The 25603-nt window shown below is 39.1% G+C and overlaps 1 protein-coding gene across 8 annotated transcripts in view; it reads right to left on the reverse strand.

Moving 5' to 3' along the window:
- The window catches only part of LOC132806371 (protein eva-1 homolog A-like), a 399357-nt gene that overhangs the window by 15770 nt on the left and 357984 nt on the right, over positions 1-25603 (reverse strand). The window contains exon 1 of one of the 8 annotated variants that reach the window (XM_060821245.1): positions 16906-16959. The exons of the other annotated variants lie outside the window; for them this stretch is intronic. The gene's annotated coding sequence lies outside the window, so the exon portion shown is untranslated. Of the gene's footprint in view, positions 1-16905; positions 16960-25603 lie in introns of those variants that run through there. 8 annotated transcript variants of the gene reach the window in all.

Genomic DNA, 25603 nt, shown 5'->3' on the forward strand with positions numbered 1-25603 from the left:
GTACTTCATACAGCATATAACAAATTGATTTTAAAACAATTAATGCCTTGTTTTAAAAAGCAGACAATGGAATATTAAATCAATACATTGAGTATTAATCTGCTATTTCAGACAGCGACAATTTCTATTTTACGTTTGAAGTCAGATTATGGCAACTTGTTGAATTGTCAAAGTTTCCAGTCGAAAATAATTATTTATAAGTGTGTATGTTTGTTAACTTATTAAAAGGAGTTGGACTACTACAATTTAAGTATTGACATTAATCTTACATATTACCCCAATCATTATCTGGTGACATCTGCTGAACATAGTACATGTGCATTTCAAATGAGTTCAGCATTAAGCTCCGTTTGTTGCCATAAAGTGATCAAATCGTCTGGCACTTCCTGTCCAAGTTCACACTGCAGGGCAAATAGAAATCAGGAGGCTGTATGACAGCATAAGTTTCTAATTGCTTCATTTTAAAAATTAGTTAAAATAAATTTAAAAATAAATGGAAATACGCCATTATCAAGCACCACAAGGCAAGACTTCAAGCCACAGACATGGAAAACCCTGGGGCTTTAGGGTCAAAAAGACAAGGCAGAAAATTAGAAATGCAAAATATTTTGTTTTGTAGGGAATTCAGATTAATCACGAATCCAGCAACTCAAAATCATAGAATTTTTCCAATGTGGAAACAGACCATTTGGACCAACAAGTCCATACTGTCCCTCCGAAAAGTAACCCAGACCCATTCCCCCACCCTATTTCTACATTTCACTTGACTAATGCACCTAACCTACACACCCCTGAACACTACAGGCAATTTAGCATAGCCAATTCACCTAAGCTACACACCTTTGGACTATGGAAGGAAACCAGAGCACCTGGAGGAAACCTGGGCAGATGTGGGGAGAATGTGCAACCTCACATAGTCACCCAAGGCTGGAATCAAACTTGGGTCCCTGGTGCTGTGAGGCAGAAGTGCTCACCACTGTGCCACCCCTATAATATACAATTTCAAATTTCTGACTACTAAAGACAGTTGTTCCATTATAGTAAGCAGATTTCTATTTCAAGAGAAAATCAAGTTACCTTGAACTGCTTGTCAGTGCTTACTGGAAGATAAAATGTTTTGTAATTTTTTTAAAAAATGATTCAAAAAGTAATTTAACTTACAAATAGCTTGTGTTCTGAAATTAAACATTCTTTTGTAATCTCCACACTTCTGCTTATGTGGTATTCTCTGACTAAGAATACAAGCAAATTAGCTGTTCCTGGTGGTTGTGTGGCATTCTTCATCTTTCAGATATTGGAAATATTTATTTTATTGCAAGCTACCTCACTTATAAATAATTATTTTCGACTGGAAACTTTGACAATTCAACAAGTTCCCATAATTTGACTCCAAAAGTAAAATAGAATTTGTTGCTGTCTGTAACAGCAGATTAATACTCAATATATTGATTTAATATACCATTGCCTGCTTTTTTAAAAAAGATATTAATTTTTTTAAAATCAATTTGTTAACTGAATTGATCAAATGCTCAGAAGTTAAGTGTTCATCTGCCTTAATTGACAACAGTAATTTCCAGTATCAGAAGTTCCACTAAATCTTAATGTAAATTCAGGTCAAGATTAAATTTCATTTCCTTATACATGAAAATTGTTGAGGTAGTCTGTGAAAATACGAATTTGAAATCACCAAAGAAAATTTAGGTTTGGGGAATATATATTACTTAAGATAAAGTGCACACACAGTGTGAGTTTACAATTCATTCCTTACAACAATAGTATCCCAAATCAATTTTTAAAAACTAAAATTCACATATCAACAACAATCTAATAATTCTTGCCAGAAGGTGCATGTGTTTACACATCAGTTGAGAACAGGATTGAGATAATTTTGTGAGCGCAAACATTACAAACTAGCTTTGTTAGGAACAACTGCCACTTTTGTTGATACCAAAGTGCAGTCAAAACCCTTACAAGGAATTAGAATGCTAGGCAAAGAAGGGAGAAAAATGTAGGATGATGAAGGAAGAATTAGTCTCTTGCTTGCAAGCCCTATTAATCCACAGTGGTATCCTTTCAAATGCAAAATACAGAATGCACAAATGCTTTCTTTCCAATTTAAAGCAAAATGCTCAAAAAAGATGAATTAAAATAACCATATTTCAAAAGGAATAAGAAAAGTTTAGCTGTTTATGCTCTTATAGTTGCTGTGTTGTTGTACTCCTTGTGTATTAGTTGATCAAATTAATGATGTGGAGGTGCCGGTGTTTGATTGGGATAGACAAGGTCAGAAGTCACATGACACCACATTAAAGGCAAAGAGGTTTATTTGAAATCACAAGGTTTCAAAGCCCTTTTATCAGGTGAATAAATAATAAAGGATTTTTTTTGTGAAACTAACATTTGTCACGAAGTGATTTTTTTTAGATACTTTGCACTTCAAAGGAGGAGCAATCACATACTCAAATTCTCTATTATTTTTATGATCAGAATATTGATTCAAATAGAAAGAGAAAATCTAAAATTTAGATTGGGATTCTGTTTCAGACCTTTCTAGTGAGCCAAAATAAACCTGTAGGTTGTCCTTCAATTTGTAAGACGTGTACAGGTTTTTAGAGTGAATTGAAAGAGCAAACAATGATAATTGTAGTTTAAACTTGACTTGAATTTAATTTTATAGCAAATAAGCCACCACATTACCACCAAATTTCCAAAAAGCCTTTGACAAGGTGCCACACATGCGGCTGCTCCATAAGATAAAGATACATGGTGTTAGGGGTAGAGTATTAGTGTGGATAGAGGATTGGTTGATTGACAGGAAACAGAGTGGGGATAAATGAGTGCTATTCTGCCTAGCAATCAGTGACTAGTGGTGTGTGTCAGGGATCGGTGTTGGGACCATAATTATTTACAATTTATATAGAGGATTTGGAGTTGGCGACCAAATGTACAGTATCAAAATTTGCCGATGACACTAAGATGAGTGGCAGACCAAAGTGTGCAGAGGACTGTGAAACTTTGCAGAAGAATATTGAGTGGGTGGGCAAAAGTCTGGCAGATGGAATACAATGTTAGTAAATGTGAAGTCACACATTTTAGTAGGAATAACAGCAAAATAGATTATTACTTGAATGCTAAAAAGTTGCAGCATGCTGATCTGGGCGTCCTTGTGCACGAATCATGGACGGTTGGTCTGCATGTACAACAAGTAATGAGGGAGGCAAATGGAATTTTGTCCTTTATTGCTAAAGGGGTTGAGTTTAAAAGCAGAGAGGTAATGTTATAGCTGTACAAGGTGCTGGTGAGGCCACATCTGGAATAGTGTGTGCAGATATGGTCTCCTTACTTAAGAAAGGATGTACTGGCACTGGAGGGGGTGCAGAGGAGGTTCAGTAGGTTGATTCTGGAGTTGAGGGGTTGGCTTTTGAGGAGAGGCTGAGTAGATTGGGATTATATTCATTGGAATTCAGAAGAATGAAGAGGGATCTTATAGAAACATATAAAATTATGAAGGGAATTGATAAAGTAGAAATAGATAGGATGTTTCCACTGGTGTGTGAGACGAAGACAAGAGGGCATGGCCTCAAGATTAGAGGAAGCAGGTTTAGGACTGAACTGAGAAGGAACGTCTTCACCCAGAGGGTTGTTAATCTATGGAATTCCTTGCCCATGGAGGTAGTTGACCCTACTTCAGTAAACGATTTTAAAGCTAATATAGATACATTTTTGAAAAATAAAGGAATTAAGAGAGATGGTGAAGTCGCGGTTAAGTGGAGCTGAGTCCATGAAAAGATTCACCATGATCTTGAGTGGCAGAGCAGGCTCAAAGAGCTGAACGGCCTACTCCTGCTCCTAGTTTTCATATGGTAAAGTGACTAAAGGAGATATGAAGCCACCTACTACCTGGAAATGGATAGGATTTGAACAAAATAAAGTCATTGATTAAGATTTAGATTCAATTTACTCAGGATATCTCCTATTTGTGGAATCAAGTTACTGAGAAATTAGTCATTTCCCGGATGTGTTTAGATTTATGATAGCTCTGACAAGTGCTCAACATTTGGCTTTACTTTGAATTTCACTTGTGTTTGATTTAATCATAATCTCATTTTAAGTGCATTTCAAATCACAGTAATATTTTAATAATGGCACCAAATGAAGGAATTACATAAAACAAAGCACTGCAAAAACTTAAGTTCAGCCAATTTAAATTGGTGATGATGTCAAAAAATGTTAAAATCTAGAATCAGAAAAGTAAGAAATGCAAGCAATTGGTAGAAAATCATTTATTTTCTGCTGCTTGGCAATCTAAATGCAGTAGCATTAGTCCAAGATCATATTCTCTTATAATACAGAATATTATCACATTCATACAAAATTACAACCATAGGTGGGAGTTTTAATACCAGTGTAATATTCATCTTGAAGAGACTCCTTTGTCAGAATCCCAAGGAGAAATTAAAATTGTTTGTTCGCAGATGGTTTCAAATTAAATCACTACCCCAGCTATCAATAGAAATTACTAATTTTGTTCTTCAGTTGGTCACAGCTTAATAATGAGAAAACTTACCTAATGATTTTAGGTGCAATTGATAAAATTTGAGCTTAAAGTTAATATTGGCTAATCAGCAAGTTCTGGAATAGGTTTTTTGAATTGCATTCAAAATCCAGCATAAACAGGTCAATGCAAAAAAGCAATGTTACACAACATCCCAGTGGTATTCATAATGACTGAACAAATGGACTCCTTGGCATGACTTGAGTATTCATGATGGTGCAATCAATGATTCAGCTAACCACAGATTTAATTTTAATGAACTACTCATTATATCACTCTGATGTCACTTTGCCATGCTAACCTTTAAATTCTTATAATTGTTTTTGGGAACCCGACGAATTGATGCTCCAGCACAAATCTGTTTATTTGATTCAACAGATCTAGAATCATAGAGGCATAGAAATGTACAACATGGAAGCAGACCCTTTGGTCTAACTCAGCCATGCCAACCAGATATCCTAAATTAATCTAGTCCCATTTGCCAGCTCTTGGCCCTTATCCCTCTCAACCCCTCCTATTCATATAACCATCCAGATGCCTTTTAAATGTTGTAATTGTCCCAGCCTTCACCACTTCCTCTGGCCGCTCATTCCAGAAATGCACTACCGTCTGCGTGAAAAAGTTGCTTCTTAGGTCCCTTTTAAATCTTTCCCCTCTCACTCTAAACCTATGTCCTCTAGTTCTGGATTCTCCCAGCTCAAGGAAAAGACCTTGTCTATATACCCTGTCCATACCCCTCATGATTTTATAAACCTCGATAAGGTCACCCCTCAGCCAACATCCATCTAACAGTTAGATAGATAGTTAGCAAATATTAACACAAAGTATTGCTGTACAATTAACAGAGAGTGGTAATATCCATGTAGTCCAGTGGAAAAAATCAAGGTCACAATTTCTTTCAACTACTGTGACAAAACAATTGCACATTCATTGTAGGTATATTGCTAATTGATAAAAAAAGATATAAAAGGAAAATACTTTTGATGAAAGCTCATTGACCGGAGATATTAGCTAGGTGGTTATGGAGGGCATGGTGGTTGTGGGAAGAAGGTAAACAGATGCAAACAGTTCACTCCCCTGCTCTCCCTCCTAATCTGGACTGGTGCCAAATTATACTTCATTGATAATTTTTTGATTTTTCCCCATCCATAACATTTGTCTCTTGTCTTGTCTTTGTGTTTCTGTTTTAATTTATATGAATTCTTTTTTGTAAATGGGTAAAGCTTTATTTGTTCATTTATTCACACGTAGACTTAGGTAACCCTGGAAGGCAGGTCATTAGAACATAGAACATAGAACATAGAACAGTACAGAACAGGCCCTTCAGCCCACGATGTTATGCCGACCACTGATTCTCATGTATGCACCCTCAAATTTCTGTGACCATATGCATGTCCAGGAGTCTCTTAAATGTCCCAATGACCCTGCCTCCACAACTGCTGCTGGCAACGCATTCCATGCTCTCACAACTCTGTGTAAAGAACCCGTCTATACTTTTCTCCAACCAGCTTAAAACTATGACCCCTCGTGTTGGTCATTTCTGCCCTGGGAAATAGTCTCTGGCAATCAACTCTATCTACGCCTCTCATTATCTTGTATACCTCAATTAAGTCCCCTCTTCTCCTCCTTTTCTCCAATGAAAAAGTCCTAGCTCAGTCAACCCCTCCTCATAAGATAAGCCCTCTAGTCCAGGCAGCCTCCTGGTAAAAATTGTTGAAATTGACTTCATGTGGGAAGATGGTTATTCTTGTTGGAGGTCAGTTTTTAGAGGGACACGTACCAATTTGTGTTTCTTTTCTGCTATTGGTTAAAAATAATTTGTTCACAATAAAAAGTTTTTTTTTGTTAAGTACAGGAAACTGGTGTTTTTTGTTTAACTTGGGGCTAGCAGTCAGGTAAATTGGGTTTTTGGGTAGTTTAATTAGATCTTTTCACATTTATGCTAACTCCAGGAATAGTCAGGCACAATTTCCAGCATACCACATCCAAGAGTGTCATTACAGAAGATGCAGAATTGGCTAATATTCACAGATTGTAACATATTAATATAAATGTTTACCGCTCTATATGTTAGTCAAAACGCAAATGCACATATACTTCAGCGAAGGTAAATAATAGATTTCTCTCTGCAGAATTTCATTTAAAAAAAAGGAAAACTGTCTGGTTAACAGAGGTTATTCTAGAAGGAAAAAATGGATAAGTCATGTTCTAGAGTCTGTTGATTCAGTATTCTTGCACATGTATTCAAGTTACTAATCACAAATGGTTGCCTCGGAGGGGTTGGCAGACATAACTGCTCAAGCAGTACTGTATTGAGAAGTGGTTTCTTTACTCTTTAAGAAGAACAATTGTGGTTTAGACTGAACCTACCACAGAAACAGGAGACATAAGCTTGTCCTACGACAGATTTTCTTCAAGGATAAGTACAAGTACAAACACCAAGCCAGCAAATACTGTTCAGACAGACCAGCCACAAATCCCAGTCTGAAACAATCCAGTGTTTTCCTGAAGTGACTCCAAGCAATCAAAACCAGATTTCTGAATTTTCTCCCATTCAGAAAACAGTCCATGTCTTCATTTTTTCTACCAAAGTGCATGAACTCACATTTTCTCACATTGTATTTCATCTGCCACTTCTTTTTCCACTGACCTCAACTGTCCAAATCTCTCTGCAGCCTTCCTGCCCCATCGTCTATCTTTGTATCATCTGCAAACTTAGCCAGAATGCTGTTAGTTCCTTCATCCAGATCATTCATGTATAAAGTGAAAAGTTGTGGTCCCAACAATGAGCCTTGCGGAACACCATTGTCACTGGCTGCCATTTTATGAAGGACCCTTTTATCCCCACTCTTTGCCTTCTGCCAGACAGCCAATCTTCTATCCATGCTGACCCCATGCTCTAACAGCATGGGCCCTGATCTTACTTAGCAGTATCCCATGCAGCATCTTTTTAAGGCCTTTTAGAAGTTCAAATAGATAACATCCATTGGCTCTCCATGATCTAACCTGCTTTTTAGTTCCCCAAAGAATTCTAAAAGGTTTGTCAGGCATGCCCTCGCCTTGATTAAGCCATGCTGACTTTGCTGTCTTTTACCTTGCGCTTCCAAGTATTCAGAAATCTTATCTTTCACAATGGACTCCAAAATTTAACCAACCACTGAGGTCAAGCTAATTGGCCTATAATTTCTCGTTTTTTTGTTTTCATCCATTCTTAATCGGAGGATTACATTAGTTATCTTGCAGTGCTCTGGGAGCCTCCCTGACTCCAGTGATTCCTGAAAGATCAATATTAATACCCCCACTATCTCTTTAGCTATCTCCTTCAGAACTCTAGGGTGTAGCCCATCTGGTCCAGGCGATTTATCCACTTTCAGATTTTTCAGCTTTTCCTAGCACCTTCTCCTTGGTGATGGCCACCATACTCAGCTCTGCCCCCTCACTCCCTTGAAGTTTTGGGGTATTATTCATGTCTTCCACCATGAAGACTGACGCAACTTGTTCAGTTCCTCAGCCATTTCTTTGTTCCCCAATATTACTTCTCCAGCATCATTTTCCAGTGGCTCAGTGTCCACTTTTGACTCTCTTCTGCCCTTTATATATCTAAAGAAACTCTTGCAATTTTTATCCTCATATTTAATCTTCACCCTCCTTATTTCTTTCTTCATTGTCCTCTGTTGGTCTTTATAGGCTTTCCACTGCCCTTTGCCACATTATATGCTTTCTCTTTTGCTTTTATGCTATCCCTGACTTCCCTGGTCAGCCATGGTTGCCTCATCCGCCCTCTAGTAAGTTTATTTTTCATCGTGGTGAATTTTTGCTGTGTCTCAAACTACCCCCAGAAACTCCTGCTAATGCTGTTCCAATGTCTTTTCTGCTAGGCTTCTCCCCCAGTCAATTCTAGTCAGCTCCCCCTTCATACCTCTGGTAGTTGCCTTTATTCAATTGTAATACTATTACATCTGATTCCACCTTCTCCCTGACAAATTGCAGAGTAAATTCTATCATATTATGGTCACTGACTCCTATGGGTTCATTAACCTTAAGCTTTCTTATCAAGTCTGCTGCATTGTGCAACACTAAATCCAGAATTACTTCTTGAGTGTTATTGGAGATGCACTCAGCCAGGAAAATGGGGAGTATTCCATCACACTCCTGACTTGTGCCTTTTAGATGATGGAAAGGCTCTGGGGAATCAGGAGGTGAGTTACTCTGACCTGCTTTTGTAGCTACTATGTTTAAGTGGTGGGTTCAGTTATGTTTCTGGTCAATGATAACCCCAAAGATGTGGGGAATTGGGGAATCAGTGATGGTAACACCATTGAATACCATGAGGTGGTGGTTAGGTTGTTTCTTGTTGGTGACAGTCATTGTCTGGCATTTGTGTGCTGCAAATGTTACTTGCTACTTGTCAAGCCAAGCCTGTACATTCTTCAGACCTTGTTGTGTTTGAACAAGGGCTGCTTCAGTATCTGAGGAATCATGAATGGTGCTGTACATTGTGTAATCATTGGCAAACATCCTCACGCCTAACCGTATGATGGAGGGCAGGTCATTGATGAGGTAGCTGAAGATTGTTGAGCCTAGGACACAATCCTGAGGAACTCCTGCAGTGATGCCCAATAAGCTGACATGACTGATCTCTAACAACCACAGCCACCTTCCTACGTGCCAGGTAGAACTCCAATCAGCAGAGATTTTGCACCTGATATCCATTGATTACAGCTTTGCTAAGGCTCCTTATACCACACTCATTTAAATGTAGCCTTGATACCAAGGGCTGTCATTCCAACATCATCTCTGGAATTCACCTCTTTTGTCCATGTTTGAACCAAGGCTAGAATAAGGTTAGGAGAATCATAGAATCCCTACAGTGTGAAAGAAGTCATTCAGTCCATCAAGTCTGCACTGACTATCTGAACAGCATCCCATTTGGACCCAATTCCCTACTCTATTCCTGTAACCCTCCATTTCCCATGGAAAATCCACCAAGCCTGCATATCTTTGGACTATGGGAGGAAACAGGAGAAGCTGGAGGAAACCCACACAGATAAGGTGAGAATATGCAATCTCCACACAGCCTATCACCTAAGGCTGGAATTGAACCATGGTTCCTGGCATTCTGAGGCAGCAGTGCTAACCACTGAGCCACCATGTCACCTCAAAGCTGAGTGGCCCTGACAGTACCCAAACTTGACATCAATCAGCAAGTTATTGCTGAGGAAGTGTTGCTCAAGGAAATCCTGAGGGACAGGATGTACATGTATTTGGAAAGGCAAGGACTGATTCGGGATAATCAACATGGTTTTGTGCGTGGGAAATCATGTCTCACAAACTTGATTAAGTTTTTTGAAGAAGTAACAAAGAAGATTGATGAGGGCAGAGCAGTAGATGTGATCTATATGGACTTCAGTAAGGCGTTTGACAAGGTTCCCCATGGGAGACTGATTAGCAAGGTTAGATCTCATGGAATACAGGGAGAACTAGCCATTTGGATGCAGAATTGGTTCAAAGGTAGAAGACAGAGGGTGGCAGTGGAGGGTTGTGTTTCAGACTGGAGGCCTGTGACCAGTGGTGTACCACAAGGATCGGTGCTGGGTCCTCTACTTTTTGTCATTTACATAAATGATTTTGATGCGAGCATAAGAAGTACAGTTAGTAAGTTTTCAGATGACACCAAAATTGGAGGTGTAGTGGACATCGAAAAGGGTTACCTCAGATTACAACAGGATCTGGACCAGATGGGCAAATGGGCTGAGAAGTGGCAGATGGAGTTTAATTCAGATGGAGGTGCTGCATTTTGGGAAAGCAAATATTAGCAGGATTTTTACACTTAATGATAAGGTCCTAGGGAGTGTTGCTGAACAAAGAGACCTGGGAGTGTAGGTTCAAAGCTCCTTGAAAGTGGAGCCACAGGTAGATAGGATAGAGAAGGCGGCGTTTGGCATGCTTTCCTTTATTGGTCAGAGTATTGAGTTGGGAGGTCATGTTGCGCCTGTACAGGACATTGGTTAGGCCACGGTTGGAATATTGCGTGCAATTCTGGTCTCCTTCCTATCGGAAAGATGTTGTGAAACTTGAAAGGGTTCAGAAAAGATTTACAAGGATGTTGCCAGGGTTGGAGGATCTGAGCTACAGGGAGAGACTGAACAGGCTGGGGCTGTTTTCCCTGGAGCGCGGAGGCTGAGGGGTGACCTTGTTGAGGTTTACAAAATTATGAGGGGCATGGATAGGATAAATAGAGAAACTCTTTTCCATGGGATCGGGGAGTCCAGAACGAGAGGGCATAGGTTTAGGGTGAGAGGGGAAATATATAAAAGAGAGCCAAGGGGCAACGTTTTCACGCAGAGGGTGGTACGTGTATGGAATGAGCTGCCAGAGAATGTGGTGAAGGCTGGTACAATTGCAACATTTAAGAGGCATTTGGATGGGTATATGAATAGGAAGGGTTTGGAGGGAGATGGGCCGGTTGCTGGCAGGTTGGACTAGATTGGGTTGGGATATCTGGTCAGCATGGACGGGTTGGACCGAAGGGTCTGTTTCCATGCTATACATCTCTATGACTCTATGACTCTAATGGCACCTTTGATGACACCTTCCATCACTTTACTGATAATCGAGAGCAGACTAATGGGATGTTACTTGGCTAGGTTGGATTTGTCCTGCTTTTTATGTACAGGACATAGCTAGGCAAATTTTCACACATTGTCGAGTTGAGACCAGTGTTGTAAAGAGATTGACTAAGGTCATTGCAAGTTCTGGAGCACAAGTCTTCAGGCCATTGATGAAATATTGTCAGGCTCAAAGCCTTTGCAGTATCTAGTGCCTCCAACCATTTATGAGATCACATGGAGTGAGTCAAACTAGCTGAAGATTGGTATCTGTAATGCTGAGGACTACAGGAGGAGGCCGCAGTGGATCATCCACAGATTGCTGCAAATGCTTCAGCCTTAGCTTTGCACTGTTGTGGACGGGATATTTGTGGAGCCTCCTCCTCCTCCTCCAGTGTGTTGTTTAATTGTCCACCATCATTCCCAATTGGAAGTGTTAGGAGTGCAGAGCTTAGAGCTGATTTACTTGTTGTTGGAGAGCCCAGCATTTGGGCCTAACCCTAATTAACCCAAAAAATATCAGCAACGGGATCGAGCCCTTAAGTAGGTTCTGGATTTAATTGTGTCAGAACCAGGAAGGTGGTAGCTTCACCATCTGATACCTTTGATACACTTTCTAAATACATGCATGGGATAAAAATGGTGTCAGTGGCTGAGCAAGCATTTATTGCCTAACCCTGGTTGCCCAGAGGGCAATTAAGAGTCAACCTCTTTGCTGTGGGTCTGAAGGCACTTGTAGATTAGACCAGGTAAAAATGGGCAGTTTTCGTATTTAAAGGAACCAGATAGGTTTTTGTGGCAATTGATTGTAATTATATGGTCTCCATAAGGCTAGTTTTAAATCCCAGCTTTCTTCAAAACTAAACCGAACACAACATTATACCATCCGTCATGGTGGGATTCAAGTGCAGCACAGTGGCTCAGTGGTTAGCAGTGCTACCTCACAGCACCAGAGTCACAGGTTCGATTCCACCTCGGGTGACTGTCTGTGTGGAGTTTGCACGTGCCCTGTGTTTGCATGGATTTCCTCCCACAGTCTAAAGATGTGCAGGTCAGGTGAATTGGCCATGCTAAATTGCCCATACTGCTAGGTGCATTAGTCAGAGGGAAATGGGTCTGGGTGGGTTACTCTTCGGAGGATTGGTGTGGACTTGTTGAGCCAAAGGACCTGTTTCCACACTGTAGGTAATCTAATCTAATCTAAATCCATATCCCCAGAAAATTTGCCAAGGGTCCTGGACTACTAGTCCAGTGATATTACTACTCTGTCACCATATGTGGGCAGCACGGTGGCTCAGTGGTTAGCACTGTTGCCTCACAGATCCAGAAAGCCGGGTTCAATTCCCACCTCAGGCAACTGGCTGTGTGGAGTTTGCGTGTTCTCCCCATGTCTGTGTGGATTTCCTCCGGATGCTCCGGTTTCCTCCTACAGTCCAAAAATGCACAGGTTAGATGAATTGGCCATGCTAAGTTACCCGTAGTGTTAGGTGAAGGGGTAAATGTTGGGGAATGGGTCTGGGTGGGTTGTGCTTCGGCGGTCGGTGTGGACTTGTTGTGCTGATGGGCCTGTTTCCACACTGTAAATAATCTAATCTAATATCCCTAGGGAAGGGCATTGAATTCTGCTCACAATAGAATCTCACAGATAACTCAGATTTAAAACATTAAGCTGTCTCTAAATGCTCCATGAATAGAAAATGTAGCATTTTTAAGAGTTGCTCAATAATTCAATACACTGTCTCATCTTCCAACAGTTATCAATCAACAACAACTCAACCTTTTCATCCCTACCTGATAATCAAATGATTAACACTTATATTTGATATGGCTCAGTGGTGGTAATGTTCCAAGGTAATAACAAAAATAGTGTCAAATAACAAATAAAACATAATGAAGGATATCACATGATAAAGTATGTAAAATGTTTTTTAATGTTAAATATATGAAATGTTATGCCCCTTTCCCAATTTTAGACACTTGCCTTGAAATTCAATATTGTGTATACTTAATGGACTGGCATTGCAATCAGTGGGGAATGTGCAGTGTTAGCTGTTAATTAATATGCACTTGTCCAAAATTTTTTATGGACTTTTGCACTGGTTATCTCTGTCAAACAATTGACTAATCGAGAATACAGTGCCTCCCCCAAGGGCAAGCACTATGTATCTCTGCAATCATCCAACTGAAGAATCATAAACAAAACATTTAAACCAGAAAGCATCAATTACTATATTGAAGTGATTGTCTAATAAGATATGGAAAGTAAATTTAACCGAGTGACTACAAACTGGATTGCAAGAGGGAGAGACATTAAAGAAACAAACAGAAATACAAAATTGGAACACTTATTGTTTAAAACCTCGAAAGGAATGAGATTCTACATGTGTTAAACTTAAATTACAATGCCACAGAGGCAGTTGAAATAGTACAGTTCCTTAAAATACTTTTCCAGTGGAGCAAACCTACTTCCCCAACTCAGCAGGCAACCCAATTCACCCAACCTGAAGGCTACTGCAAGCTCATTCCTGGTTTTACCCAAGGGTCAAGGAGACAGATGGTCACAAATTAAGTCTTTGCCTGGAAGGGCTACCTGAAGAGGCATGAGCTGTTGTGCTGGTCATGCCATTTATGTTGATGAGGCCCAAAGATCATGTTATATTGATCCTGATGTTTCTCGTTTGAAGAGTGCATTGGTCATCCAGAAGCAAATCTAAATCTGGAAAGAGGTCTGGATTAATCAACACCCGCTATTTTGCAGTTTTTAAAATCTAAGTAAGTTATTATTCCCAGGCTAATGTTTTAAATTGTTGCTTAATATGAATGCAACAGAAAAACACAGGCTGTTTTTGTTTAAGCCATTACCCCCTGTGTATAATAGTAATGCTGAGTTACTGCCAGCTTTAAATCATATGTTTACGATTAACATTGAGTTTCCTTAGAAGCCAATAGTTTAGTAAATTCTCAGGCTGCTCTATATTTTGCCTCCAGTCATAATATGCATTTCTATTGACAAAAGTAACTGAAGTGGAAAACGGGATATTTGCTGCTGATTTTCTTTTAAATTATAGCTGTCTTTAACTTTAACAAACCTTCCATGTTACCTTCCAGGAAATGACCCTTTAAGCAGTTAATTTCCTTTGCAGTTTTGTAAAAACACCACCTGTTTCCTATTATATTTCATCTGCCACAGTAACTTTCTGTATTTTTGTTAATGTCGTAAATTGTAATCAGTAAAATGCACACAAATACAGACAGTTACACGTACACCAATTTTTGAAATTAAAAACAGTCCCAACAAATATTTAGGAATACATTTCCTTTTTATTGCTACATTAAATGAAGCATCTCAAAGAATATACATGTTAGTCAAGAATATAAACCATGGTTGGAAAATATCACTCAATGTTCACAATTTTAACATATTAATATTTTTCTGAACATTGATGGTATTTTCTTATGAAACAAAGTAAGGAAGCTTTTTAAAAACTCAAATATCTACTTGCATCAGAGTTCAATACCATGAATTTTCAGCAGAGTTTTACATGTTCCTGCCATGGGTATGCAGGCAAGTGGAGATTGTAAAACTTCCTACTCCCTGTCTGCCCAATCTACCAGTAATTTTTCAGGAGGTGAGAGAAAGGGAATATTGCATGTTGGAGGATAATATTTGGCCATTTAAAGGCCAATGGGAGGGGAGGTCCAGGATGAAAAAAGTGGAGAATTGTGAGGAGACGGGGGTGATTGTGGGAGGATCTCTAGAGATAACCTGCTCAAATCTTGGGCTGCAAACAATGGGTGGGGTGGGGAGTACCTCCTTCAAAGGAACATTTTTCTGGTCAAGGGAGCCCAGCCCACAAGGTTTGTTCCCTGCCCCATCTCAATGTTCCCTATGACCTTGGCTTTTGCAACCCAACCTCTCGAGGGCCAACTAATAATATTGTGACACCTCGCCACTACCTTACACATGTAGTCACAGCAAGGTCACATGTTCTAGAGGCACTTTTGCCACTATGGATCTGCCAGTAATCTGATTGGTTGACAAATGAGGTGGGTCTGTCAGTTAATGTTAAATGGATGTGTGCCTGCCAACATTTATGGGAGTCCATACACTTTCAACTTTTTTAGCTATCTGAATTAATCATTAATCTTTTTTAATGTTGGTTAACTATCTGCTAGTCAGTTCGCTACTGGAAATTCACTCAAACAATTCAACAATGTATGTGCAAAGGAGTTTGTGACAATCATAATGGAAATAGGGGTTGGATGACAATGTCTTGACTTAAAAGGGCTTCCTAAATTCTCCAATAAATGGAATGCCAATGTATGAAAACAAGATGTATGATGGCTAGTGTTATAAAATGCAACTATATCTGATCAATTGCCTTTATCCAATCATAACCTAATTACTATCTATTATTGTAAAGTTAGCAAACAATCTTGGTTCAGGAAATAAACACAACATATAGTCAATCCAATATCTATATGGGAGTATTGATTGTAATAAAAGATACAATGCTGAGAATATAATGGATTGGCACCAAAACTCAATAGCAGAAAGAGTAGGAGAGATTTTTGTTGATCACTAAAATAAGAATTCCAAAGTGGTTTTGGACTATTATTCCCTTGAATTACTTGGACAAGAAATACTTGATTCAGTACTTAATATGAGATATAAAAGAGCTCTTAAAAAGAGATGGATGGATGCTAAATTTGCTAATGTCACCAACATAAGTAGAAAAGTAAGCTGTGAAATGGATATAAGAAATCTACAAAAACAAAGGTAAGTGTGCGGGCAAAAATCAGGTAAATTGAATAAGTAAAGGAAAAAGAAAAATGAACCATTTCGACAGAAAGGAGTAAAACAAAGCATAGTATCTAAATAATACCTAAGTGAGAGATTGTAGAGCTCTAAGATGCAGAGGGATCTGAGTCTCCCAGTGCATGAATCACAAAAGATTGGCATTCAGTAACAGCAAGTCCCCGTGATGGTACTAGAAAGGTCCACAGGCAGAAATAAATCCTTGGCCACACTGCCAAAAGCTATGCTGCAAAGCTAACAGTTGTTCTACACCTGTTGTCACTTAAAGAAAAGCCTGCATTTAAAAAAGGCCAACTACTTTTACACAGGAAATCACTGTCCTTGGGAAATCAGTCAACATCACTGTCCTAATTTCAAATAACTCAATGATTTAAATTAGACACTAGCTGTTTGGATAGCCCGAAATAGCTGCAAAGAAAAATTACCATTCAGCCTCCATCCATCAAACTTCAAGGCTCAGGAGAGATTAGTCTCATAAGTAAAAGACAATTTCAGACAATATTAAAGACAAAGAAATCCTTGAAATACTGTATGTTATCAATCATCTTTCACATTCACTGCATGCATGTATTGGTCTCAAACTTATTCTTCAAGTGAAAGTAAACAAATAGAAACCAGTAAATGAATTTAATCAACAATTTCTAAAACTCTTCAGAGGTCTGAGAAAACTGAATATGTGTATCACAACACACTGAAAGCATAAGCCAAACCCACCTGCTTGTTCACACCTGGTAAGGTCTCACAATCACTACTAAAATGATAAGAACCAAAATACCTGTAGAGGCAATCCTTCAATAGGGATTATTTCACATGATGCACAGAAGTAAACATTTCTTGCTACAATTCTTTAGAACCTTGGTAAGGATTTGCCTGGAGCATTGTGTACAGTTTTGGTCACCTTATCTAAGGACAGATATACTCACCATAGAGACAGTACAACGGAGTTTCATCACACCAAACCCTAGGATGATGATAAAAGTAAATTACTGTGGATGCTGGAATCTGAAACCAAAAGAGAAAATGCTGGAAAATCTCAGCCGGTCTGGCACCATCTGTAAGGAGAGAAAAGAGCTGACATTTCGAGTCTAACTGACCCTTTGACAAAGGGTCAGTTAGACTCGAAATGTCAGCTCTTTTCTCTCCTAACAGATGCTGCCAGACGGGTTTAGGATGATGAGATTTTCTTTATGGAAAGATTAAGGAAACTGGGCCTTTATTCTCTACAGTTTCTAAGAATGAGAGGTAATCTCATGGAAACCTACAACATTGTTGCAAGGCATTAGAGGGTGAATGTAGAAAGGATGTTTCCCTTGGCTGTTGACTCTAGAATCAAGAGCCATAAATGATTTACCACTTATCCTGAGATTAAGGGGGTGCAAGAAATGGAAAAAGTGTAAAGATAAAAATTTGGTGGGGATAAAGGCTTTCAGGGAAGATGAGGAGTACAAGACTAACTATAGCTCTAACAAAAACTACTGAGCATGTGCAGAGAGAGCTCTATCATAAAGCTGCTAGCTCACATGAAACAGGGATCCAAATGTATGGTGTTCCAGGGATCTTCTCTTTTTCCACTCCTGTTATAAGTACATATATCAAACGAAAGTTTTAGTTTTCATTAACATGGGTATGAATTTCCTTCTATCAATATCCAAAAGTGATTTACTACAATGAAAATCTCTGAAAGAACCATCTAATTCATCTCAATCTTTGCTTTCCCCCTTCCAAAATACTGCAACCTTGTTTTGAAGATAACACCTTGCCTCTGTATTGTGCCAAGAATAGCAATAATAAAGAGAGATCTTATCAGCATGACATAAAACAATCTTTCCAAATTTTGCCTTACAATTCATTCAACTTAAATACATTTTGCCTTCTCATTTACATTAGTCATTGGGCAAAACAATTCAATCTCAAACAAATTCTTTGCTCTTTTCAGCCATATATAGAATGCATATATACAAAACATAACTCTTGTTTACAATGTTGCTATGTACTTATTACTTATCGATCTCCATTATTAATATGTAGGGATAAGAGCCAATTCCATTATTATAAGAGAGATAAGAGTCAAGTTGTAGTGCAAACACAAAAAATCAAAATATAATTACATGACCCAGGACACATTCAAAAAGGGCAAACCTACATTAGCAATTAAACATGTTTTCTATAAAACAAATTTTAAGGAGTCATAATGATATGGTACATCATACACCAGCAAAGCTGCATTAACATACAGTTGACTAATATGTGGACAAATAAAGACTAGATTCTAATATAAATAACATTTAAGCAACATTCACATAACACAAATGCCATGTGATGACAATCTTCAACAAGAAAGATTCTAATGATTGTCCCCCTGATATTCAATGATGTTACTATCTCTGAATCCCCCACTGTCAACAACCTATCAGTGACCATTGATCATAAACTGAACTGAACTAACCATATAAATACAGTGGTTACAAGAGCTGGTCACAGGCTAGGAATTCTAGTTTGAGTAACTCATCTCCTGACTTCCCAAAGTCTGTCCACCATTAACAATGCACACGTAAGAAAAGTGATGGAATACTCCTCACTTGCCTGGATAAATGCAGCTCCAACAATATTCAAGTAGCCTGACACCATCTAGGACAAAGTGGTTCACTTATTGGCACCACAACCACAAATATCCACCACCAACACTCAGAATATACCAGCTGTAAAATGCATTGCAAAAATTCAATGAGGTTCCACTTTCCAAACTCTTAACCACCCCATTCGAGTAGGACAAAGGCAACTGATACATGGGAACACCGACACCTGTAGGTTCTCTTCCAAGCTACTCACCATCCTGACTTGAAAATATATCACTGTTACTTCAGGTTCGTTGGATCAAAATCTTGGAACTCTATCCCCAACAGCATTGTGGGTGTACCTACACAAATTGGACTGCAACAATTGAAGAGGTAGCTTACTAACCACCTTCTTCAGGGCAACCATAAATCAGAAAAATCTCCCTGTTCCTAAATCTGATGCCGTAGCTATGTTGCCCCAAAAAGCTTCTTTTCTATCCCAATAATTTTTCTTGTTCTATCGACCTGTGGACAAGCATTTTAAGGCCTCTCTCTTTCACTAAATGTCTCAGAACAGTACTACTTGTATGTTCACTTGCTTTGTTTGTCATCCTCAAATTATTGTCACTTTTCTGCCACCTGAACATTGTTATCTTTCTGCTGTCTATTTTCTCACTAATAACCAAACAACTATTGTTTTTGTACCATCTACAAATTTTCTAATCATGACCCACTACAGGTAAATCTCCATACGAACATGAATATGAGATAAACGATACTGTTGCCAAGTTTACACAAGATATAAGTATAAGTGGAGGGATAGGTAATGTTGAGAAGGAGAAAGGCTGCAGAAGGAGTTGATCAGGCTAGGATGTGTGCACAGAAATGGAAGGTGGAATAGAATGTGGGCAAATGTGAAACCATGCACTTTGGTAGAAAGAATAGAGGTGTAGACTATTTTTAAATCGGAAGAGGCTTTGGAAATCTGAAGCACAAAGGGACTTAGGAGCCCTAGTTGAAGATTCTCTTAGGGTTAACATGCAAGTTTAGTTGGCAGTTCAGAAAACAAATGTAATGTTAGCATTCATTTCAAAAGGGCTAGAATAAAAGAGCAGAGATATTCAGCTGACATTGTATAAAATCTCCTGTCAGCTTCATTTGAAATGTTACGAGCAATGTACGCCCGTATCTAAGGATGGATGTGATTTCGTTGCAGTGAGTCCAAAGGAGGTTGACAACAAACATCCTGAGGATGAAGGGTTTGTCATTTGAAGAGCAGTTAGGTATTCTGGGTCTGAATTCTAGATTAGATTTACAGTGTGGAAACAGGCCCTTCGGCCCAACAAGTCCACACTGACCCGCCGAAGCGCAACCCACCCATACCCCTACATTTACCCCTTACCTAACACTACGGGCAATTTAGCTTGGCCAATTCACCTGAACCGCACATCTTTGGACTATGGGAGGAAACCGGAGCACCCAGAGGAAACCCACGCAGACACGGGGAGAACGTGCAAACTCCACACAGTCAGTCGCCTGAGTCGGGAATTGAACCCGGGTCTACAGGCGCTGTGAGGCAGCAGTGCTAACCACTGTGCCACCGTGCCGCCCATAAATGTTGAGTAGTATTTTATAGCAGCTTGACAAACCTGGGTGGTTACTTTAAAAAATACACAATTATCTGCATGGAGTTCGAACCTGAAACAAAGCCAGTTAAAAATTTAAAATCATGTGTGGTACCTTATAAGTGATATGAACTATTTGTTAGGTTTGTGGCAGAATCAGACGAAAAGTCCAGTGAGGCCAATCTTGATGCCTGGAGCTGCTTCTTTAACGCATTTGCCAAACAGCCAGTCGAGTTTCTTGCTAGATAGTGGCGCATTGCCAATTAAGGGCAATTATTGCTGTTAAATACTTTATTAATGATGCAATTAATATTCAGCTCCTATCTTACCAAGCAGGCTCAATGTTGGAAATTGGAGTAGGTACCTGGCTCATTAGCGGTGAGGAGCCACCGTGTTGCTCAGCACCAAATAGTAGCTCAAGGCACAATTCATGGCCACTAGTCACATCCACAAACATTAACTTTTGACATTTGCTAGCCCCTTGCCACCATCATGGCAGCTCTCCCATCCATGTATAGACTGCTTGGGAAGCACAGACCTGCAGTGCAGGATGCAGTAAAAATGCAGAAAGCTTTCGTGGGGCAGTTTATGTGCAGGAACAGGCAAGCATCTTATGGATTAGACCAAGCTGCATTTCAGGGCTGCTTACTTGCAAAGGATCCTCTAAAGGTCAGCTCACCAAGTATTGTGAGGAGAACCTTGGAGGAAGCCGATGGAGTTTAGAAGGAAGAGGTATCTCAGTGAAATACACAGAATACTGAGAGGCCTGGATAGAGTGGTATAGAGAAGAAGTTTTCACTAGTATGAGAGATTAGGATCCAAGGGCACAGCCTCAAAGTGAAAGGAAGACCTTTTAGAACTTAGATGAGGAGAATTTTTTCAGCCAAAGGGTGGTGAATCTGTGAAACTCATAGCCTCAGAGGGCTTTGGAGGTCAAGTCATTGAGTACATTTAAAATAGAGGGATCAGGGGATTAAAGGGGATTAGATGGAGAAGGCAAGAGAATGGGGTTGAGACAGATATGAACTATGATTGAATAGTGGAGCAGACTTGATAGACCAAATGACCTATTTCTGTTCCTATACATTATGGTTAGAGTCTTAGGGAGATCATGGGTCATCTATGGCTTAACTGCACATACCTGCCCTTGGATAATATCCCTTAATATTTTTGCTTAAAATATGAGACATTTACCTGTCTCGTATTTAAAATGACCAACTGATCCTGCATCCACTGTTGTTCGTATGTACAAATACTCTCTAACATCTCTCCTGAATGGTCTAGCCCTAATTTTCAGACCAAGCTCCCTAGTTCTAAAATCTCTAACTAGTGGAAGTAGTTTATCTTCATCTGTCCTGACTTCTCCTATTAATATTTTGAAAAATTCATTCAGATCACCCTTTAATCTTCTAATTTTCAGCAAAAACAGCCCTACTTTGTGTAATATCGCCTCATAATTTAACACTTGAAGTCTGCTATTATTCTTATAAACTTACATTGTACTTCCTTCCACCTCAACATGCCCTCCTAAAGGAGAAATGAGGACTACAGATGCTGGAGCTCAGAGCCAAGAGTGTGGTGCTGGAGAAGCACAGTAAGTCAGGCAGCATCCGAGGAGCAGGAAAATTGACATCAGGATTGGATTATGCCTGAAATGTCAATTTTCCTGTTCCTCAGATGTTGCCTGACCTGCTGTGCTTTTCCAGCACAAAGTCTCGGCTCTGATATCCTTCGTAAAGTGTACAAAGTTAAAAATCACACAACACCAGGCTATAGTCCGACAGGCTTAATTGGAAGCACTAGCTTTCGGAGTGCTGCTCCTTACATCAGCTGGTTGTAGAGTATAAGATTGTAAGACACAGAATTTATAGCAAAAGTTTACAGTGTAATGTAACTGAAATTATACATTGAAAAATACCTTGATTGTTTGTTAAGTCTCTCATCTGTTAGTATGACCATGTTAGTTTCACTTCTTTCATATGCAAATCGCAAAACGTTTTAAAAAAAGTTACATTCTCAGGTGAACTTTAACAATTGGTGTCAGCCCAGATAATGTCTTGAAGGTGTTAGCCCCCCTTTGTGCTGCTGTCTGTGCCATAATGTTTAGACTGATTCTAATTTAAAAAATGAATTAACAAAATCTCACATGGGTTCATGAAGTTTTTGAGCAAAGTACAATGTCTGCACGTGGGGTTGTGTTTGAGAGAGAGAGAGAAATGGTCTAAGTCTGCGAGAGAGTGCATGTGAGAGTGTGGGAGTGTGTGTCTGTGGGACCTTTTGTGTGTGCGCACGTGCGCATGCACACACACATAGACACACACACACAAGTGTTTGTAAGGTGAATTTGTACCTGCAGAGTTACAGCGCTCTGAAAGCTAGTGCTTCCAATTAAACCTGTCGGACTATAACCTGATGTTGTGTGATTTTAACTTTGTATACCCAGTCCAACACCGGCATTTCCTAAAGTGTGGTGACAGATCTGCTCATAGTACTCCAAGTGGGGTCTAACCAGAGTTTTTAAAACTGCAGCATAACATCTGCAAACGTGTTCTCCAATCCTCTAGATATAATAGCTAGCATTCTATTAGCTTTCTTGATTATTTTCTGCAGTTGATTTTGACATATTAAAGATCTCTGCACCTGAACTCCCAAGTCTCTTAGGCCATCAACTATATTTCCTTTTATACCATCGAAAAGTATCCTGATCGATCTTTGTTCAGTCCTCACATTTGCTTACATTGAAATCCATCTACATTTTATGCTATCATCTACACTATCTGACTTTATACCATCATCAAATGTGGATATATGACTTTCTATGCCATTATCCATATCATTAATAATGAATATGAATAATTTGATTTGATTTATTACTACCACATGTATTACAATGAAAAATATTGTACTGTGTGCTAACCAGATCTTATGTAAGTACATTAGGGTAATACAACAGAATGCTGAATGTAGTGTCACAACTATAGAGAAAGATCAACTATAATATATAATATAAGTCTAATAACAACAGGGAAGAGGCTGTTCTTAAATCTGTTGGTACATGTTTCAAACTTTTGGATCTTCTGCTCGATGGAAGAAGGTGGAACAGAGTATAACTGGGATCAAAAGGATCTTTGGTTTATGCCTTCCTACCTTAATTAATAGTCTCTTATGTGAGGTATTATAAAATACCTTCTGCAAATCTAATTAAACAACATCCCTTCACATTCCCCTGTCCGCTACCTTAGTCACCTCTTCAAAACTTCAATGAGATTTCTCAGGCATGACTTACCTATCTCGAATCCATGCTGGCTGTCCCTGAAGAAGTGAAGATTTAAGATGTGCCGTTATCCCACCCTTGGTTATACACTCCAAAAATTTCCACACCACAAATGTTAGGTTAACTGGTCTGTAATTCCTTAGTTTCCCTGTTCTGTCTTTTAAAAAGTGGAGTGACATGCAATTTTCCAATCCAGAGGGATGATTCCTGAATTTAGGAAAGTCTGAAAGGCTACTGTTATGGAATTTACAATGTGCTCCCTTACTTTCTTTAACACCCTGAGATAGAAACCATTAGATTCCAGAAATTTGTCAGTCTAATGCCATTAATTTCCTCATTACTTATGTTTTACTTATGTTAATTCTCTTCAGTTCCTGTTCCTGTTCCACGAATGTGACTTCTGCCTTTTTTATTATAATTACTGAGGCAAAGTAATTATTCAACATGTCTGCCATTTCCCCACAGTCATTGACAATATTCTCACTTGCACTCCTTTGTGGGCTTACCTTGCTCCTGACCACCCTATCCTTGCATGTAACTATAAAATTTCTTCTTACTGATTTTAATGTATCTGGCAAGTTACCTTTCATAATTCCTTTCAGTAACTCTTATAAACTGCTTTGTGGCCCTTTGCTGGTCTTTCCATCTTTCCCATTCGGCAGGATCTGTTTTTTTTTGCATTTTTATAATCCCTTTCCTTTAGTTTTATGCAGTCCCCTATCTCATTTACCTGCCCATGGCTGTTTTTTTTCAGTGAAGTGAAGCTTTTCCCTCTTAGGAGTTAAACTTTTGTTTAAATTGTGTTACATTTTTCTTCAGATATCCTCCACTGTTCTTCTATTGTTTTACGCCTTAGCAGATTTTCCCAGTCTGCTGTGGACAGTCTCTATCTCATTTTGTTAAAGTCAGCATACCTAAGTCTAAAACTCTAGTAGCTAATTCATGATTTTTGCTTCACATGCTGCAATGAACTCAATCATGTTATGATCACTATTTGATAAATGTTCAGACTCAATCAGATTAAGAATTAAATCCAACTCATTACTCATGACTAAATTCAATATTGCTTGTACATTGAAGACATATTGCTGTAGGAAACTATCTTGGACAGACTTCAGAAATTTGCTACTTTTCCGACAGGTTCTTGCCTGCTTCCCCCAATCTGTGTTAAAATTAAATTCTCCAGTAATACTACTCTGGTTTTCCTACATGCTTACCTAATTTCTGTATTTATATAATCGCGTGCTTCTGAGCTGCTAGCAGCAGCTCTGTACGCAATACCTATTATAGTTTTAGATCCTTTACTGTTCTTCAGTTCCACCCATTTGGTCTCCACTGAATGTTTTGCTCTCATTATATCCTCCCTTACCATTTGAGTTTTTTTTTAAAGCAATAAGGCCATTCCACTTCCTCTGCCATTTTCTTATACATACTGTAATCCTTATAACTTGATATTTGTAGTTCCCAATCAATACCATCCTACAACCATGTCTTCAGTAATAGCTACTACATCATAATGTCCAATTTGTATCTGGCCTGCAAGTCATTTAATGTATTCCTTACCCTTTGTACATTTGCAAATGAAACTCTTAACTATGCCATGTGCTATAACCAGCCTCTCTAATGCTTATTCACCTGTTATTATCTCTTTCACTTTGATCTATTTGGACTTCAATAAGGCATTCGACAAGGTTCCCCATGGGAGACTGATTAGCAAGGTTAGATCTCATGGAATACAGGGAGAACTAGCCATTTGGATACAAAACTGACTCAAAGGTAGAAGACAGAGGGTGGTAGTGGAGGTGTTTTTCAGACTGGAGGCCTGTGACCAGTGGAGTGCCACAAGGATTGGTGCTGGGTCCTCTACTTTTTGTCATTTACATAAATGATTTGGATGTGAGCATAAGAGGTACAGTTAGTAAGTTTGCAGATGACACCAAAATTGGAGATGTAGTGGACAGCGAAGAGGGTTACCTCAGATTACAACAGGATCTTGACCAGATTGGCCAAAGGGCTTAGAAGCGGCAGATGGAGTTTAATTCAGATAGATGTGAGGTGCTGCATTTTGGGAAAGCAAATCTCAGTAGGACTTATACACGTAATGGTAAGGTCCCAGGTAGATAGGATAGTGAAGAAGGTGGTTTGTATGCTTTCCTTTATTGGACAG

This window comes from Hemiscyllium ocellatum, chromosome 3 (assembly GCF_020745735.1).
Source record: "Hemiscyllium ocellatum isolate sHemOce1 chromosome 3, sHemOce1.pat.X.cur, whole genome shotgun sequence".
Classification (NCBI taxonomy): Eukaryota; Metazoa; Chordata; class Chondrichthyes; order Orectolobiformes; family Hemiscylliidae; genus Hemiscyllium; species Hemiscyllium ocellatum.